This window comes from Macrobrachium rosenbergii, chromosome 47, assembly GCF_040412425.1.
Source record: "Macrobrachium rosenbergii isolate ZJJX-2024 chromosome 47, ASM4041242v1, whole genome shotgun sequence".
In the NCBI taxonomy this organism is placed as follows: Eukaryota; Metazoa; Arthropoda; class Malacostraca; order Decapoda; family Palaemonidae; genus Macrobrachium; species Macrobrachium rosenbergii.
This window is the reverse complement of record NC_089787.1, coordinates 45,860,891-45,880,596: the sequence shown is the minus strand read 5'-3', so window position 1 is coordinate 45,880,596 and position 19,706 is coordinate 45,860,891. Positions and strand designations below refer to the sequence as shown.

Here is a 19,706-nt window from a genome sequence, read left to right as displayed (position 1 = left end):
GGGGCAAAGGTCAAACTTCGCTTCGTTTATCTGTAGTGAGTACATGGCATACAGTCAGACCTTGTGGAGAGGTTACCATGGCCCAGGCGGTGCAGCGCCAACTTTCTCTTTATTGGCTCCTCCCTTACCCGTTGGCTGACGCCATCAAGGAAGGCATCTTCGAAGGTCACCTGAAAACAAGGCCTTAGGCAGTCATTCTGAACAGAGAGAAGGATTAAAGGTTTAACCATTTTGGGAATTAAGGAGAGAGAGTTGTGAAGGGCGAATGAAAACCCACAGTTCTAGTAATTAAAACAATTAAAATGAATTTTATTTCTTTCTTTGTTACATTACAGATGTAAAAACAGGTGAGGTTGCTTGAAAAGAAGTTTCCTTCGTTGCAGTATTTCGAGCTTTTTTTTTCTAAAAGAGGCCTTATATGCTGTCAAATATTGTACAGTAGTATATGTTGTTTCACTAGGCTTTGGAGGTCTGTTGTAAGTTTCTTGTTGACAGATGCTGTCATCCCCTGCTTCCCGGTTAGGTTTTCAAGTCAGTTTTGTTATAGCTAGATTATATTTTCGGTATTCTTGGTGTATGATTATCATAGGCTTTAGTTACGCAAAACTCGTTCTTCTTGTAACTTTCTTGTTTTGATGTAAGGGCAATGTCAAGATTTGCTAGCAAAGATTGGGATTATTTTTGCCTTGCTCTGCTTCAAGTGTCAAAGTTCAGTATTGCTTTATTTTTTTACAAGTGAAGCCTTGGTTTTCTTCTTTACTTTCTATAATTTTGTCTAGTAAAGTGTTCAGTATATCTCACAAAGATTCATCAGATCTTGTGGCATCCAAGTTCTTGTCTGTTCACTCTGATTTAATGGCTAGATATTAAGTTTCTTTTTAATAACAAAGTTTGCAGTGTTGATCTTTCACACTTTATGTATTTAAATTATTAGGTTGACTTTATACTGTAAATTTGGAAATTTAAATTCTTTCTTTATGAATTATGACTGTGTTATACCAGTTTGCCGTAATACAGATGTATTGATGCATAGTTTAAAAGTGCTAAAGCTTCATGGTGACTTGAAGAAAGACCCTCGTATGTTTTGTAGGGTTAGGTCTGCACTCAGCAGCTGATGTGATGTAGGAGACTTAGAAGGATTTGCTGGTCCAGTGGATTTTCTACAAAGTGAAGAGGCACTGTCAGTGTTCTTAAACTTCTGATTAAGACTGTGTTTGTTTAGCTTCAGAGGCTTCTACCAAAACTTGATCATTGTCTGCTTCTACAAGTTCTGTAAAACATAAGGCATCTTTTGATCCCTCTAAGTTTAGCATACCGTATATTTTCATGTCCAAGATGCCCTTCACATAAAATGAGGTAAAAAATTATGACAAATGTTCTTGAATTTATCTCATATCTATAGTATATAAGACGACTGCTAAATTACAAAACCATCTGTGTGTAGGCTAGCATTTGCAGCAATAGGTATCTTATGAAATACTGGTTATGTAAAGATGATGTTATTACAAATGCTGTTTTACTTACTGTATCCTTAGAAGTTCAAAATACCATATACTGTATACTCACATATCATGACTTTTGAAGACCTAATTTTAAAGCTAATTTTAAGGGGTCACATCATTACCTAAATATAAAACTAGCGTATGTAATATTCCCATAGTATCTTATTATAAAATACAAACATAACGAAAATACATCTTTTCCATGGATCTTTTAACAAGTTATGCTTTACTTAACTGTATCCAGTAATATTGTATGTACAGTAATACCCTGAACTTACGCGATTCGAAAGCACGAGAATTCACAGACGCGAAATTTTCATAGGAACTTAACTAATTGTCATACACAAGTTTTTCACAGACACGCGAACGTTTGTGAATACTGAGAAGCCCTGCAAAAGTGTTTGATTTTTTATGTAATTTATAAACTTTCAAGCTTTTATGTGTAAATTAAATAACATTAAATAATAAAAGTAATAATTTCTCTCTCTCTCACTCTCTTGCCGAGATGAGAGAATTTTTATGGTACATGTATGTTTTTTTTTTGTATAAAAAGGATTTTTACAAAGGAAAAATCTATTTCTGGGGAGAGACCTGTGTCACCCGGTGAAATAACCTTTCAGCACTTATTTCAAGGTAAAGCTATTGCTAAATATACCAGAGAAAAGCTAAAAGCTAAGCCGGAGTTACTACCCCCGGTGCGAGCTTCATGGTATGGAGTCATGTATGAGAAAGGGTGAGATTGTCACAATCACAGGCCTCTGCCCTGTAAATCTTCCCAGTGTCAAAAGTCCCACCGAGTGAGGTGCCGTTACATACCCGCACCACTCGCGGACTGTAAACAAGCCGGCGTCACCCACATTCCACATTAGCACCCCACACCGGAATGGTATTTGACCAGGGGAAAAGAGGAAATATGGGGGGCACCGGGTGACACAGGTCTCTCCTCAGAAATAGATTTTTCCTTTGTCAAAATCCTTTTCTGGGTTTCTCGACCTGTGTCAGCCGGTGAAATAATAACAGAGAAATCAAAATACCATTCTGAAACAAAAGAAGATTGTAGAGGAAAGTAATAAAACTAAACATCTGCAAGAGTTTTAATAACTTAGTAGTAAGAATGGCATTAAGACATAATGATGACACCATAATATACTTAGTTTTATAAATAACATCATTATACATGAATACAAGATCCTGAATGGAGAAGAGTACTTAAAATTACAGACTTAAGTACTAAACACATACTTAAAACTAATACAAGGAAACTGTGTTCCACAAAACAGTACAAAACAATATATGTAAATGAGGTAAACAATAAACAGGATAAATTCATGACATGGTCAGGAGAAGGTGTGAAGCATGCCTGACCTGGAGATGACCAAAGGGGAATAAATGAGGCAGGTAGGAGGGAGGAGAGTGACTGAGTACAGAAAGAATCATACTGGTGGGGGAACTATGTTCCCTGCCGCCACTGTAGAAAATTTTAGAGCTTCTAGTGATTTCAGGTAGTGGCGTTTAAAGACTACAGGGGATTTCCACCCTGTGTACTTTGACAGATCCTCAAAATTCATATAATGAAAATAGTTAGTGGAGGTGGCCACTGCCCTGATGTCATGCACTTTTGGGACTGAATCTGGGTTTGCATGTTTAATGAAATATAGGATCTGTTGTCTAATGGCTTTCAAAGAAATGGTTCCTCCCCCTTCCCTTATAAATAAAGGCCCTGAAGTTATTTGTGAGGTTCTGTCTAAGAATGCTTTCAGGGTAAAGACTGGGCATAAAGACAGGTCTTGTGGGAGGGGGATGATCTTCCATGGGGACCACCTATCCTGAGGATCTTCATTTTTAGCTAGGAACTTAGGGTGAGGAGCTAGTAACACTTCACCTGATGGAAGGAAATCCAGATGATTGGGTTCTCTAGACAAGGCAGCCAGTTCAGAAATTCGAGCACCTGAAGCCAAACTAATTAAAAATAAGGTCTTCCTTAATAAGTTAGTGAAAGAACAGTTATGATTATCTATTTCTGAGGCTAACTTAAGGACATCATTTAAGAACCAGGAAACCGACTGTGGGCAGGTTACTGGTCTCAGACGAGCACAGGCTTTAGGATAGACGAAAAATAAGAGTCCGTTAAGTTAATCTTAAACCCGTGCAAAAATATCTTTTAAGGCTGATTTTGCTGTAGTAATAGTACTAGGGGCCAGACCTTTTTCAAACAATGACCTAAAAATGAAATGGCTAAATTAGTGGTCATTACTGTAGCTTCAGATTCTTTTAGAAAGAGTGCCAATTTCTTAACTGCTGAGTCGTATTGTCTAAGAGTGGATTCCCTTTATCTGACTCTAGGAACAAAGTGTTAATAGGATCGATATTAGCATCCCTTTGAGCAGCAAACTTCATGAAATCCACAAAGCTAGGGCATTCTGAATTCTTGAGGAAGCTGACACAGTCTGAGTTTGTACTACTTGCGTCAGTTTTGGGTTGGGAATTTTCAAACACCGAAGCTTCAGTTCTAGAAGAAGTGGAAACCAGTTGCTCTTCGGCCATTCGGAGCTACTAAGGCTACTTGGCCCTTGAATGTCCTGAGTTTGTGAAGGACTTTCAATAACAGGTTTACTGGGGAAAGAGGTAGATTCTTTTCCACTTGTTCCAATCTATGGACATCGCATCTGTGGAGTGGGCCAGAGGGTCCAGATTGGGAGCCACATAGCAAGGTAGTTTGTGGTTGCACTCTGTTGCAAAGAGATCTACTTGGAGACCCGGAACTTGGCTGCAAATCCACCTGAAGGAGGTTTTGTCCAGGGACCATTCCGACTCAGCGGAGTTGTCCTGGACAGGAATCTGCAATGACATTCGAACCCTGCAAGGTGGGTAGCAGACAGATGCCACTGGTGTTTGTTTGCTAGAGAAAATATTGCTATCATAACTTGATTGATCCGACTCGACTTGGAACCTCCTCTGTTCAGACAGTGCACTACTACTGCGCTGTCGAGAACCAATCTTATATGAATCCGATTGTTCGGGCGCAGTTTCTTCAGGGTTAGAAAGACTGCCATGGCTTCCAGAACATTGATATGAAACTGGCGGAACATGGTAGACCAAGTCCCTTGCACCTTCTTGTGTTGGGAATATCCTCCCCACCCGCTTAGGGAAGCGTCGGTGTGAATCACTAGGGATGGCGGAGGGAACTGAAGGGGCACTGACTTCGATAAGCTCTTGACGGACGTCCAAGGCCGGAGTCTCTTCTTCAGAATCGGTGGAATCAGAGATACTTTGTCTCTGAATCTGACATTGGCTCGACTCCGCCAAACCCTGTTTACATCCTTCAGTTTGGATTTCAACTGTCACTGAAGCAAACTGAAGAGAACCTAAGATTCTTTCTTGGGCATGACGGAAGCTTTCTTGTTCTTGAGAAATTGCCTGGTTGCTTTGGCTATTTCTCTCCGCTTTACCGGCGGAAGGGATAGTCTGTGTGTACCCAGGTCCCACTGGATTCCTAACCACTGAAAGCGACTCTCGGAACTAGCCGGATTTCTCCTGTTTATCTGAAAGCCCAATGATTCCAGAAAGCCGATTATTATGGCTGTCGCTCTCCGGCATTCGTCGACGTTGGACGCCCAAACGATCCAATCGTCTAAGTATGCGGCTAGCATGATCCCTTTGGGACCGGAGTTGTTGAACTACCGTGTCCGCCAGTTTGGTGAAGATTCTGGGAGCTATATTGAGACCGAATGGCATGACTCTGAATGAGTATGCTTGATTTCCTAGTCTGAACCCCAGATAAGGAGAGAACCTTCTCGCAATCGGGACGTGATAATAGGCGCCTGAAAGATCTATAGAGGTGGTTACGGCTCCACGGGAAGTAAGGTCCGAACCTGCGAGATTGTAAGCATTGAAACTTGTCGCATTGAATGTAGGAATTTAGACGGGACAAGTCTAGAATTACTTCGTTGACTGGAACCTTTCTTTGGGACGCTGAATAGTCTGCCCTGAAATTTCAGATGTCTCGTTTTCTTTATTGCCCTCTTTATTAACAGATCTTTCACAAAGTCCTTCAGAGCCTTGGAGGGTGATTGATGGAACCTGATCGGGGAGGACTTTTGATCCAACCCCACCCCAATCCTTTGGAGACTATGCTCTGGGCCCAGGGACTGAAGCTCCACTGGTCCCGAAAATGATACAACCTCCCGCCTACCTGAGATATCTCACTGTGCGGGGGAGGGCCTGCCTCCTCTAGATCCCCTGCCTCCCCTTCCTTTGGAGGAGGAGCAGGATGAACCTCTACCTCTGAAGTACCCTCTAGCTCTCGTTCCTTTTGCATTTTGGATTGACCCGAAATGCTCCTGGCTTAAGTAAGAGGCATTATAAGCAGGGGAGGAAACGTAAGAAGGGGCAGCGAGAGGTTGATGGGCTGGTTGAACCAGCACATACTGAGGTTGAGGCTGAGGTTGGGAGGTTAAGGGATGTCCAGGGCCGGGACCTGGACGGCCTGCAGTACTGTCTGAGTCGGGAGCCGCTAAATTTCTTGAACTTCTTCCCTTGTTTAGGGTGAGTTCCGGCGTGGCTCAGATTGTTTCCTCTTGGAGGACAAACCCCAGCGGGAGCGGAGACTCTGGTTGGCCCTAGTTGCCTCTGCTAGACTGCATCAACCTCTTCCTGAGGGAATAGGTTAGCTCCCCAGATGGAGCTTTTTATGAGCCTGTTAGGCTCATGACGGATGGAAGCTGCCGAAAAGATGTGCTTCCGGCAGTTCAATCGGGCCTTTACAAAATCATAGAGGTCCTGTTGAAACTTCCCAGGAGAGATTTCGTCAACACCTGGAAAAGAGGATCCTCGCAGTATACCACTGACATCGCTCTGCCAAAGTCAATGAGTTTAAGGACCTACTAAGTCTGTCCTTAGCGTCTGCTTCGCCTTCAGGAGCGACTCTGGGATTCTGGGAGTTGCTCGCTAAAGAGGTTAGAGGCGCAGTCAGGGTCCAGCCGGTAACCGTGAAGGTATCCGGGGTTGCCGCCCAATACTGGGAATCTCCGGGTAAGACCAGTGATGTGGGATCTATCTCCCGGAGATGAGGAACTGGTTTGCCCTCCACGCAAGCTTGGTTGGTGAGGGAGGCGACTTTAGAGGTGCATGGAGTGGGGAGGGCTTCCCCCAGAGAGAACATGGTAAATGCACCTTTTGCCGGAGTGAGCTTTGTATTCTCCGCCTGCCACTCCGACAAGGTCCGTAGTAGGGCTGATTGGGCCTGGTCCCTCGGGAAGATGACTGTCTCCTTTGGGACCTTATCGGACCGGATCCAAGCCTCCTCTGTAAGCCTGGCATATCCTGCATAGGGGGATTTCAGGTTTGGAGGGAAGAATTCCAGTTCTTCCAACCTGCGAGTGCCTAAGCCCTCAATAGTGAGGGTACCCTCATGTTGGGGAGCAAAGAGGGTCAGGCGCCAGGGGTTCCCTTTATCGAAAGGGGGCAGGTTGGAGGTATCTGGGACGGAGAAGGGTTTGTTGGCCGCTCCGCCACTCATGAACCCGGAGATCAAAGTCCTCTGTGACTTCACCTCCTCTGATAACGAGAGCATAGAAGCGTTTGAAGAAGACAGCTGATTCGAGAATTGCGACAGCTTGTCGTCAACTCTCTTGTCAAACTGCTTCATAAGAAGCTCAGCAAACGCTTCCGCGTCAAAGGAAGGAGGGGTGGGAGTCTCCTTACTATGCTTTGACCGTGCTCCCTTCCCAGAAGTAGAGGCCTTGCTCGTAGACGGCACGGGGCTAGGGGGCCGTGACATCTTCGAGGGAACCTCGGAGCGGACCTTCTGGGATTTCAAGGTCTTTTTCTTAACAGATTTAACCTTAGGGACGGTAGACCTTGCACCGTCCATAAGGCAAGAGGATTTCACAAATCCTCTGAAGGAAGAAGCAGTAGAAGAGGGAGAACTAAATAATAGATCACCTGCCTCACTTACCCCCTTACCTGGCTGTTCCAAGTCCACGTTCATGGGCTCCAGGTTGAGGTTGAGGGCCGCAACGTCCTCCGCCACGATACCGTTAAGCAGCGACATCTTCTTGGGAGGGCTGCGTCATCTCCGGATCCCGGCGATTAAGGGGGCGGCTATTTCATCCGCAACGAAGCCGAGATCCAGGCGCGGGAAGAGAACGTTGCAAACGCCCTGCAGAGGATGTAGGTTTCCCTGCCCCGCGTTCCTCCCAAGCCGCCGACCCAGGACTTGAGGGTCGATAAAGCGGAGTCCCCAGAGCTGCGGTCAATCTGAAAAGGGGGAAAGGAAGATAGGTGATTGGGCCTCCTAAAAGGAGAATATGTTACAATTATCCATCAAAGACAAAATTGAGGATAAGCGTTAATCCGGTGGAAGATTTTCTTACCGACTCATCCAGAACCTGCTCGAAAGAGCGTAGCACACTTCACAACCGTCCGGGTGCCAAACAGTCAGGTCCCCACGTGGACAGCACAGCCGGAGTGGGACCTGCAGACTTCATGCCCGCTGGCCTGGTTCAGCACAGCGGTGCACCCTGCTCCTGACAACGCACCATCTGTAAGTTGAACGATAAATGAGTATGCTAATAAGACCGCCGGAGTAGTGTCTTAGAATAGTAGTAACCAAGTAGGCCCCGCCGAATTAACCGGGGCTATTGAACAACATGATTAACTACCTAGAGGACCGCCGGAGTTAATCCGAACGACGGGAAGGTCCTAAAAGGATAGTTAACATATCATTAAATAACATTAAATATCGATAAATGAACACCCACATACCCACACCTATATATATACAAAAATATATCCGGATAGGACCGCCGGAGTAAACCGGGAGATAAAGGGCCTATCGGATATGTAAAAACTCCCAAGAAACTGCGGAGTTAATCCGCGCCAAGGGTAGATAATAATAAGTATGTATGTGAAGTGAACAAAAACATCTGCGACTAGGGGAAAGATTACTATAGGGTATACTTTTCCCACTTGGGGCCGGAGAGAGTCTTGTACTTAGAACGATGACGGCGGAGGAGGTGTAGTGAACACCGTCCGACCAAACACCGTCCCCACCGGAGTAGGGGAAACAAGAAACATCCGGCCACTAAGCAAAGAAAAACACCAAGGTAAATAGCTGGTGGAGAGAAGATACTGGAAAAGGGTGAATATGAAGAGGACAATATAAGTGTCGCATCGCGTGTGAACGGCAGAAGACAGTCAGGTGGGATACTCCAACTGGCAACTAGAACACTGTCTCCCCACCCGAGGTGTCTCGGATGGGAAAAGACGCATGGGGCATTGACACAAGAAGGGAGGGATGTATAGGCTATGAGTGTGGGACTCTGGTAGCGACCAGGAGTGGGTAGGCACACCCGGGCGCCATGAGAATCTACTCCTCTCTAAGATCGGACGAACATGTACGAACGATATTGAAAGAGTGGAAGAGATGGAACACTCAAAGACAAAGCAAAGAAAGGGATGGGAAACAGGGGTGTGGGAGCACCCCGGTCCCCTACTGTAGTCTCGAAAGGAATGACCGGATAAGGTCAGGTGACGTAGAGAGAACAGCCAATCAATGCAGAGGGGGAGGGGGTATAGGCTATGGCGAAAGGAAAGGCTAAATCTCGGCCTTGGTAAGATAACATATAATGAAAGCTAACCAAGGGTGGGAGAGGGAGGAGGGGAAAGGCGATAGGCGAGAGAATGTGTTAGGGGGGTAAAACATGAAGTGGAGAATAACCCAAGATGTGGCTCGGAAGGAGGAGGCAACACGAGGAACCCTCGTTATTCCAGCTTAACTATTAGTACTGTAAAGACTAAACGGAAAGGCCTAAATAGGGAGGGAAAAGCGCCAGCCCCACTCACCAACCAACGCCACATAAAGGGAAGCCACCATGAATCCCCCTACACACAGAGCCTCTCCTGGCCAGTAGAGGACCGCCAAGCCATAGCCTAGGCTAACCTTACCCAGCTGGGGACTGGGGAAGGAAACCCAGGAGAAGTAACTACTCCACCAACTTACAGTAACTTAGCCTAGGCAAAATAAAATGATCTAAATAATCATAAGCGCATGTAGAAAGGGAGACCAGCGCGGAGGGAAAATGGCCGACCTTCCAGACAAAAATTTCTCAGATAATATCTGTAAATATCAAAGACATCTGTGTGCTTGGCATAAAATAAGCAATTTAAGCATAAACATACCATCTCAAACAAAACATCCCAACCCTGGAGGAAGCAATGTCCAAATTATAACGTGTATAACAAGGAATAATGGCGGATAGGCCCGAGGGGGAAACTCAAGCCTAAACGACAATAAAAGGGACTCCCCAGAGAAGGGTAATAAAATAATATATAAAACCCAATTGAATATATATATAATAATAAACAAAAGGGTATAAGGAAAGGGGGACTGGGAAAACCTCGACCTGGTCCAAGCCGAGACATAAGGTCACATGGCGTCGGGCGGTGGGAATGAGACTGACAATAAATCCCCTAATTATATAACTAGGGGAAATAAAACTCTCAACCACCCAAAATAAAACATAGAGATGGTACTCAACTTAGGTGATGAATCCAATGAAGATGCCATTGCTTGAAAAAACCAACAAAAGCGCACACGAGGAGAATCACAACAACGCGAACGCTGCTAAAAGTGGAATGTTGGTGACGCTGGCTTGTTTACAGTCCGCGAGTGGTGCTGGGGTATGCAACGGCACCTCACTCTGTGGGACTTTTGACATTGGGAAGATTTACAGGGCGGAGGCCTGTGATTGTGACAATCTCACCCTTTCTCATACACGACTCCATACCATGGAGCTCGCTTTTGGGGTAGTAACTCCGGCTTAGCTTTTTAGCTTTTCTCTGGTATATTTAGCAATAGCTTTACCTTGAAATAAGTGCTGAAAGGTTATTTCACCGGCTGACACAGGTCGAGAAACCCAGAAATAAATTTTTTACCTAATAATAAGTACTAATTTTCAAATAATAATAATAATAATAATAATAATAATAATTAATTGTAGTTACAAAATTCATGTGTTATATGTATATTAAACAAACAAATATCTTTCCCTCATCTTTGTTCGAAGCTTGAAGGCAAAGCTGTCAGACTTGTCGATTTAACATGACAAGAAGGGAGAGTGTTGCTGATTATAGTCAAAGGTTTCCTACTAATTCTCTCTCTCTCTCTCTCTCTCTCTCTCTCTCTCTCTCTCTCTCTCTCTCTCTCTCTCTCTCTCTCTATATATATATATATATATATATATATATATATATATATATATATATATATATATATATATTAATGTCTTTACTGTAATATATATATATATATATATATATATATATATATATATATATATATATATATATATATATATATATATATATATATATATATATTAATGTCTTTTACTGTAATACTATATATATATATATATATATATATATATATATATATATATATATATATATATATATATATATATATATATATATATATATATATATATATATCCGTAATAATTCATAAAAAATTTCACTCTCTTAAGTAAGGACAACTGTTATCTCTCTCTCTCTCTCTCTCTCTCTCTCTCTCTTGTTTGTAGTTAGCGCAACCTACGTATTATTGTTTCTCTGTAAGTGTTTAACTGTACAGTAGATAATTTTAAATTGATCTGATTTTACCTGTACCGTCTACAAACTGTAAATGCGCCGTTTTAAAACATAGAGACATAGAGCATTTCAGAACAAAGAGAGAGAGACAGAATAAAGAAGTTTTTAAAAATGAGGTTGAGAACAATTCTAAAAATATTTTGTATTTTTAATGGTAATGTATTAAGCTAACTTTTAAATGAAAATTACAGTGACTTTAATTTCATTCAAAAGTTAGTTTAATACTGAATTTCCTTGTTTTGATATCTAACGAAGAATAACCTCTCTCTCTCTCTATCTGTAACTGGATATTTCAAATAAGGACAAATATTTCTCTCTCTCTCTCTCTCTCTCTCTCTCTACTCATAAGTAAGGACATCTCTCTCTCTCTCTCTCTCTCTCTCTCTCTCTCTCTCTCTCTCTCTCTCTCTCTCTCTCTCTCTCTCTCTACTCATAAGTAAGGACATCTCTCTCTCTCTCTCTCTCTCTACTCATTAGTAGGACATCTCTCTCTCTCTCTCCTCCTCTCTGTCCCTCTCTGTCTCTCTCTCTCTCTCTCTCTCTCTCTCTCTCTCTCTCTCTCTCTCTCTCTCTCTACTCATAAGTAGGACATCTCTCTCTCTCTCTCTCTCTCTCTCTCTCTCTCTCTCTCTCTCTCTTTAGTTGGATAGTTAGTGCTCACACATTTTTACAACTTATTATTTCTCTGTGCATCTTTACCTGTACAGTAGATAGTTTAAATTGATCTAATTTTACTTGTACTGTCTACTACGTTAACCCTTAAACGCTGACTGGACGTATTTTACGTTGACAAAAATTGTCTGTCGGGTGCCAAGTGGACGTAAAATACGACGACTGCAAAAAGTTTTTTTAAATATTCGCGGAAAAATACTTATAGGCCTCGTTTGCGAAAAATTGTAAATCGCGCCTTGAGGGATGCTGGGAGTTCACAGAGCACGCTGTTGTTTTATTTACAAGCGTGACCCAGCTGCACATGTGCGAATTTCTTATCCCAAAAGAAAGCATCAGCTAACTCTGCTGAAAATCTCAGGAATTCTTTAGTCACTTTGTCGTAATTTTTGCATCGTTTTCTTTCTCTAAAGGAACGCGATTTCAACCATACAATATTTCTGTCTGTTTCTCCCCTAACCATTGTTGTCTTGATGTATGTACAATCACCACTACTTGCATTGCCATGCAAGCATTCTAATCTTGTACTCATAATGTTCCAACGAATCTTCTGTATCAAACTGTGTGTATGTTTCTGTTTGTGAAGACGCCAAACGCCTCGCCACTCCGATGGATACATTTAACACACACGTGTTTGGAAGAGACGGCATCAGGCTCTTACAATCTCAGAAATTCTTTAGTCACTGTCGTAATTTATGCACAGATTTCTGTTAGCCTTTACATAAAGTTTTATATATGAGAATGTGCGCAATTTCATGTAGAATACAGCAAAAAAATAACTCGTGGTTGTAGCTTTTATCAGTTGAGTTTCCATTTAAAGATAACCATGGGGGAAGGTTTCATCCCATTTGCCATATACATTAAAACAACAGTAAAATGTGCTCTTTCGTGCCCAGTAGTTTTGATTAAAATATTTCTCTCTCCGATATTGTTTACGGTCAAATTTGATGGCATATCGAAGTTTAGAGTTTCACCCATATTGCTGATGCACGATAATTTATAGTCATTAGCGCTTGAACATTGTTTGTTTTCTCAGCTTCAGCTACAACTTGCAGCTTAAATTTAGCAGTATATTTCTTGCGATCTTTTCTCCATATATATCAGTCTTATTCTACTTAACGTCATTTGTAACATAACTACAGTAATTGTTTACTGTTGTATAATGGTTGAAATGCAAGCAATCCTGTTTACTCGTTTACTCAATGAGTATAATGTAACTAACGATACTTTTATCTTTGCTTTTACCTTTTTAACTTATTTAACTAGGAGATGGGATAAAGAGATGGCGTAAAAGAGGTTAGTTCTTTTAACTAGAAGATGGGATAAAGAGATGGAGTAAAAGAGGTTAGTTCATAGCAATCTGGTCTCTCAAAAAAGGAACCCGCATGATACACAAGGCGCATGATAAAATAATTTTTTCTGGTTGAAAATTTGGGGGTCACACGATGCGCAAGATCTTGCATTAACAAGTATGTACAGTAAACGAAATGACAAAGTCGATTCTATATCATGTTTTTCTTACACACGTCACTTAAAAGGGAAACCATTGTTTTTTTTGCGTTTCATCGCCAATCATAAGCAATCGCTAACAACAATATGATACAGTATGATAATTATCGTACATGATTATTTTTCGTATGACTGAATTGTTCAGAACAGTTACAAACAGCCTGAATTTTTAATGAAAAATGAATATTATGTTATCATAAATGTTATTGCTACCGTAATTACATAACATTACCAAAAGCTAAAGGTTGCTGTGAGTGCAACCATAACTTGATATTTACATTTTGTCAGCTGGCTGGCCTCGCATGATAAAAGTAGATTTCATTAATATGGAATTATTCCTTTAATAGGTTATTTATTATGAAGATATGCCAAATATATAAGGTAGAAATGGTTTTATTACCTTTATTGTCACTTTATTTCATAACGTGAATCTTTTCATGTATGTTAGTGGCTATTGCACCGAGGCGGAGGCTAGCCTACCGATAAACATCACCTAGAATTCAAGGTTTGATTTTTAGATGGTAGTATAAGACGACCCCCAATTTGTAGGGGTGAATTTTATGATTTAAAGGTCGCCTTATATGCAGAAATATACAGTACTTTAGAACTGCTTTTCTCCTTCTTACATAAACTACTGGATAACTTTCCTGAGGGCTGTGCTTCAACCTCAGAACCAGAGATACAGTATTTTCCTTATCCTCCACATTGTAGGAGGTCATTTAGCCATGTGGTTTAGTGTGGTATTGTCATTAGAGTAGAAGTTCTTACTTTCCTGGTTCATACTAAATGGCCAGTACTTCACATGAGCCACCCAGTTGCCTTGGCCCCTTTAGTTTTAGTATCTGGCATGATGACTCATGAGGCACTGCTTCAAAATCTAGTGTTAGGGCTGATAATTGATTTTCATCCTTTCAGCTTGACCAGTGCATCAGATAGTTATTTTTATTATGGTGCCAAGGTTAAATCAACAAACATCACTGCTTGTCACTCTCACGGCATGTCGTGCTCTATGTATTTGAGCATTGTCTCATTCTGTAGTTGTTCAGGTGAGTAAAGCTGCACAAAGAAATCAGAGACACTTAAAATGCTGTCTGATAAGGCCAAGGTGACAGCATTGCCACATGACACATTCCTATATTGTGTAGCTTAGTTCCCTTCAGTGGGTAAGTCCCTTGGATCAGGTTTCTCCTGGTACAGTCCCTGACAAAACTCCCTTTCCCCCTGTGTGGGTTACTTGTGAATATGGCAACGTCATACTCTTGAGTCCACCAAGAATTGGGAAACTACCTTGGCATTAAAAATATTCACTTTGAATGGAGAAAGAGGTATGTCTTTGACTCTGTTTGAATTGGAACAGTGAATGTAATCAATCACATGTCAGTCATCAGATTTTATTGTATTAAAACATAGAAGTTAAATTGTCATACTGTCACGCACAATAGCGGATTTATTAAAGCAACAGCCAACTGGATCCTAAACAATAAGTTTTGAAGGGAAAATAATTGGAAAGGGATTTCAAATAAAAAACTGATAACAGAAGATGTCATTGGTGGAAAAGTGAATTACTGAGGTAAAAATTGTCAAAAATAACCTGAAAAAATATATGAGAAAGAGAGAGAGAGATTTTAACCTTTAAATCAATGACTGACGTTCAAACTCTTTACCTTTTGCATAAAGATATGACTTATTACACAATGAACTATAAAAATTCTTACAAATCTATTGAACGCTTTCTTAACAGCTAAATAACGTTCATCTGTATGGGTGAAAATAGTAGAATACAGTACAGTGAAAGACATCATAGGTTTAAGCAAAGCATCTCAGGCAAACCCCTTCATTCATCCAAAGTGAATATTTTAACTATCACCAAGGTACTGTAGTTTCCCAATTCTCAGTGGACTCAAAAGAGTGCGACTTTACCTGTCTCACTTGTTGACTCTGGTAGGACCCACAGGTTGTGGAGCACTAGCAATTGAAAATAATGTATGAGAAGGTCGGAAAAAATACATATCAAAATATCTAGAAATGACTTGTCAAAGATTGTTTCTTTGCATAGCATTTCTGCCAACCACGTTATGGAGCAGTGCAGAACACCTTGCATTAAGGAATCTACCTACTCACACAACTCACTTGTCTGAGAGGTGTTGTATGTCCCTGGCTTGACTAGCTTGCATCACATGAGTAGCCCCTCTTCATGCTGCTTGCCTGATGTGTGCCGTGCATGTCAGCCTGCTCAATCTGCTTGCGTTTCAGAGTTACATGACAAGTCAGTAGAAGGCTTGCTTAGTGTGAGCTACATAGACAGCATGCCTGTGCCACATGTTTAAACAGGAACTTCTGTTTATGAGTCCTCTGCACTCATGCCTTCTGCTTTGTCCTCTGTGGCCCCTCCCTGTTACAACACTAATTTTGACTCAGTGTCTCTTGGTCCCTTGTTTCTAATTTGGCTCCTTTTAGGTATTACCAGAGCATGCTTACAGCACCCCTTCAGACCCTAACTGCACCTACATTTTAGCCTTTTCTTTACTCCATTCCCACTGCTTTTCTCCATTCCCACTGCTTTTCTTCCATCTTGCTGTCCAATCCTTTCATTTTCCTCTTTTCATTGTCTTCAGCTCTGAATGGCTTAAAGTGCCTCAGTGCTTGGCTTCATATCCTAATTTTCATAAATCAGATCAGATAAACCCTGTAGGTTCCAGGTGTGCTTACAGTAATGAAGAGGCAACTATTGCAGACAGGTCAAAGGTGTTGCATGTTGAGACCTATATGGATAAAAAGTTTTTCTCTGTACAGTGAGTCAACTTGATTGGGTCTCAGCAGCTTTCAATTTTGAGACAGGTTAAGCTTCCACAGGATCTAGATTGGGCACTAAGTCTGAAGAACCCTCCAAGGTTTTCATACTCCCTCAGCAGTATCAGTGGACAGTTAGATGTAGTACTGAAGAGGAACTGAAGCAGGCTATGACAGATGTATATCTAGGCCACAAGCTTTTCTCTACCAGCGCCAAAGCTTGGAGGTTGTATAGCTATATGGACTATTTTACCCATGCTAGGTTGTTGCCTCCTGACAATGAGGAGCTCGCTAGGATAATTTTCTTAGCTCCCCAAGTGTTTAGTGCTGCTATATCCTTAAGGGGCAAATATGAGTAAAAAAAATTTTAATAGAACTTTCTGTCTTAGCCAGCTGGCAGAAGTGGACTGTAGGTATAACCAGTCAGCTGAAAGGTCCTACCAGTTGTCCCAATTATCTGGTAAAGGCTAAGATGCTGATTGCTACCTTGGGATGCACATCCTTGAGGGAAGACATGTAGTCCTTAGCAACTGTCACAACATATTGGCCTCACATTTGATGTCTTAAGAATACTAATGTAATGGCTTACCACCACTTTTGAGTGCTTCTAGTTCGTGAAATATTGAACTGACTGGGCAGTTCATCCCTGCTTAACCACCATAGTCTCCTGGAAATGGTAATAGGAGGACCCTAACTCTTTTGGAAGTTATGGATCAACTTTGAGGCATTCAGAGGATCAGGCCCAAGTCTTGGAAGGTGCTAGTAGCTTTTAGTTGGTGGTTGGATCTGAAAAACCAGTGGATCAGTATCATTGGTGCCACCTTCTTCTGAGGCAACCTTATTTACACTCACTTAAAAGGAGGGTTGTATTGCCCATATGTTTCTTCAAGTTTGTGTCACTATGTGACATGTAGTGTTTTTGCGGCATTCAGTGCATTGCAGCGCACAGGTGAATGCCTGATGGTCTGCAAAGCTCAGCACAGAGTGCCCAAGTGAGGGGTCACCTTGGATGCAGCGCCCTGGGAATGAAAATGCCTGTCAAAATTTTGTCTCTAAGGCTCTAGAAGCTTGGTCTGGCTTGAACTCAAAATGTGGGTGTGTCGTGAGGAGGGCATTCATATGTTTGTGTGGTGTGTAAAGTGGTTTGCAGGGTAAGAGTTGAGAGCTTTTGTGAAAAGCCATACATTAAATTTGGAGGAGCCAAGTGAGAAGGACTTTCTCTGGGACCAGATTCCTTGCTGGAAGGGTGAGTGTTGAAAACAAACAATAACTTCACATTTTAATGGCCTATCATTTTGTTGCCATTTCTTATAATTTATTTCTACGTGGTGTTATGGAGTGTCACAGATTAAGTCTAATGAGAAATGTTTCTCTGCAGATGTTTCATGCAAGTGCTCATGGAAGCCATGGACAGCCGTAATTAGCCATGCAAAATCATGCACATGAACTTGGCCACTTAAGTGAAGTGGTGACATAGAGACATGAAAAATTAAATTGGAGAACACTTAGTGACTGGAGGGGGGATGAGAATTAATCCCACACTTTATTTTCATTTTATGACTGATTAATGGGTTTGGGAATTGGTTCAATAACTGATTAATGGGTTTTGGAATTGGTTCAATAATGTTCCATTATCATATCCTTTTGACCTGTCTTATGTGAGTTTTGCAGAATAAATTATTTTTGTAAACCAGGGTTGATTTACACACATTAGATACAGCACATTTAGTGTCATGGGGGAGAGAGAGAGAGAGAAAGGTGCGTTTGCTCGCCAATGACTAACAACACTTCAAGGGTGAGTGTATCAATCTGTTTTCCTTATTATAGATATTTGGTGGCACCGATAAAACACTAAATTTTTCAGTGCTGTGAGTTCAAGAGAAGTGATGGAAGAATGTGATAATAATTAGGATTAGGTACACGGATACACAATAGAAATAGGATTTCATTTGATGATCTTTAGGCTTAGGTAAGGGAGTAGGGTTAGTATCTTGCTGCTGAGGGATATTCTGCAAGCTAGGCATGTTTCGCACTGGGTGTGGTCGGACAGTTAGTTTAATTCAGTTGTTATCTTGAAGTGTCAGTTATCAAGTGTTTGCATCAGGTTTGGACATAATCAAATATTTTCAAGCTTAAGTTTAAAAGTGCGGTTATGATTTCGTGAATATCGGTGATTGTAGAGGTAACGTGGGAAGGAGAAAAGTGAGTTCTTTTCTTTTGGGTTTTTATTTCAGTTATTCAGAATTTTATCTTCTTTTCTTTCTGTTTTTTTCTATCAAGTTTATTTTGGGTTGAGCATATCTTCCTTATGTGCATGGGATATAATGTCATATGTGGTAACTTTTATGCAGAGTTTTCTTTCTCTTCATTTGTTTTTTATTTTTTTTTTTTTTTTTTTTTTTTTTTTTTTTTTTTTCAGTTGTATTGGGTGTGGAATGTAACAGGTGGTTTCTCTGCTTAGTGGCAAAGGGTGGGTCTTTGTTGAGGGGTCAGCAATTATTGCTTGAGAAGAACAATGGCGATACAAAGGGTGGGTTTTACTTTGAGATTCTTTTTCCTTCTTTTTCTGGTGGGGAGATCGTGTGAGTCAACCTTAAAAACATATGACACTGCTGATCAGCTGATTGTGGACATCAGTGGAGCGTATACAGTATAAGTGATTTCTTTCCTTAGGTACATGCTTTAAGAGCAGGCTGATTTTATCGGGGGCAAGGGGTATTTTTGGTTTAGGCAGAAATAAGGTGAAAGTTGGCAAATTGTCAGATGGGAAACAGATAGATAAATGTTGGTTCATAGGATTACGATGTTCACGTCACCTGTTCAACCCTTTGCTGGTTTGGTAAATGGTAATTTGAGAGCCAGTGGAGATTTTTGTCGAAAGTGTGTCGACAATCACTTAACTGACCAAAAATCACAGATGATACAGATACATTTAATGAAGCAAAGGGTTTCTGGCTTTGGATATTGGGCAACACCTTAGGAGTTTTGAGTTCAAGAAATGGACTTAAAGGACTGGAATGATTTGAAGAAATTTCTAAGAACTGGTCTGGGATGAGATGAGAGCATTTTATAAAATTAGGAAGAGGCAGAGTTCTATGGTGGATTATAGCTTGCAATTGTTTGATGCAGCTTCAGATTTGGTAGAGAAATTGAGAGGCTCGGACTGGGTAGATGGTGACTGTTTCATTAGAAAATGTCAGAAGTTGTTGCATTTCTCGTTGTTGTTGCATGTCATGCTAGATGTTATAGTTAGCAGTTTTGATAGTCTGATAGAAGCTACTTTTAGGAATTTTTATCTTTTCCCAAATGAGGAAGCACATGTCGAAATGCCCAAGGGTAGATAGCACATTTTTCAATGGCATGCTAAAAGAAAAACCACAGAGAGAATCAAACTTTGCTTCCAGTAGGTTTTTGTGGTAAAGTGGAGTGTGATAGAAAGTCTACAGATCATACTCCACATTTTCGTTGTTTCAATTGCAATAAGGAGGGGGGTATACTAAGAAGTATTGCCGAATTTAATATTATGTCATGTGTAAGAATTCGTCAAATAATTGAAGGTTATCAGTTACTCAAAAAGAGTAA

The 19,706-nt window shown here is 41.1% G+C and overlaps 1 protein-coding gene across 1 annotated transcript in view; it reads left to right on the top strand.

Annotated features, from left to right (window-relative positions):
* The window catches only part of LOC136830919 (uncharacterized), a 456,633-nt gene that overhangs the window by 326,335 nt on the left and 110,592 nt on the right, over nucleotides 1-19,706 (top strand). The gene's annotated exons all lie outside the window — the stretch shown is intronic.